The sequence below is a fragment of the Aptenodytes forsteri genome, unplaced genomic scaffold, assembly GCF_000699145.1.
Source record: "Aptenodytes forsteri isolate BGI_AS27 unplaced genomic scaffold, ASM69914v1 Scaffold95, whole genome shotgun sequence".
Classification (NCBI taxonomy): domain Eukaryota; kingdom Metazoa; phylum Chordata; class Aves; order Sphenisciformes; family Spheniscidae; genus Aptenodytes; species Aptenodytes forsteri.
The window spans coordinates 729539-730785 of NW_008794624.1; the positions used below are offsets into that span (position 1 = coordinate 729539).

Here is a 1247-nt window from a genome sequence, read left to right on the forward strand (position 1 = left end):
TGCCAACTGAGGTTAAACCATGACACACTAGAAAGCAGATACTTAACTGATGAGTTTAGTCTGACTCTAATATTAAATGGGGAATTTCTGGGAGCAGGGACTTCTCAGTGATTTGTGTCATGCCACTGCTTGGGGTGACAAGTGCCCAGAAGCCCTAGCCTTTGACCACAGCGCTAGCTGCTGTACAAACAAAAGAAAGAGACAAGTTCCTGCTCCGAAAAGCTTACAATCCAAGCTGAACCAGACTACTTAGCAAGATCCTCTCTCAAATGAGAGAAAATACATTTCCTGACGAGCTTCCACTTCTCAGTTTACTTTACTGCCAAATAACATTGTCTTGAGGAAAAAAAGTATAAAGAAGAGGGATTCTAAATGCCATTTTTCTTCTTCATCCTAGCTCAGCCCAGAGGAGGATATCAAGTGCAAACATGGTTGTGGGGCAGAAAACAAAAAGATCTGAGGCATTTCAGGACATATGAAGTAGCTATTAATCACCAACAGGATTAAGGCTTCCAAAGCAGTGTAACTTTCCATGGTATTAACTTGTATACCAAACAGCAATAAGGCCACATTGAGGTTGAATGTAACATTGAGAAGGCAAACAATCCTAAGAGACGATACAAAGCTAGGGGAGAAAACTCATAGATTCACCATTGCATTCCACTTGTTCCATCACATCTGGATACACCAGCTGCACTGGATTTAGTGCATCCCAAACCCAACATGTCTCAGAAAGCTTTAACATGTCTTGCATCAGTGTTTCACACATTTAGGGCTCTACAATACAAGATTCTCAACTCCCACTTAAAAATGAGCACTCAGCAATTCTTATGGCCAAATCCTGCTAAACATTTAGTTTAGCGGGATTAGAGCGGCCTCTAGATAGTATCAGCCAAAGAACACAGAAGGAGCAATTAAAAACTCCTTCCTGAGAACTCCAGCATACAACAACGATCAAGTTGGACAGTCCTCTGCTTTTTCCAAACTCATTATTTTCTCCATGGCTTTCCCCTATGGACAACAAAGTTTCACTTGTATCTGAAGCACTCACATGATCTTAACACAAATTACAGACTGTCAAGCTGAAAGTCTAAAAATCAGTACCGCCTAGAGTTGAAGCTGACAAAGCTGGGAAATTTCTGATCTCTCTATCTGGACCATTAAGGTAACAAGAGGCAGCAGGTGCATCAAGCTCCATTAAAAAAAAAAAAAAAAGGAGGAAGTTGGAATCCTCCATCAACACACCC

The 1247-nt window shown here is 41.1% G+C and overlaps 1 protein-coding gene across 2 annotated transcripts in view; it reads right to left on the reverse strand.

The window, feature by feature from the left end:
- KIFAP3 (kinesin associated protein 3) overlaps window positions 1-1247 on the reverse strand; it is a 71823-nt gene that overhangs the window by 59489 nt on the left and 11087 nt on the right. The gene's annotated exons all lie outside the window — the stretch shown is intronic.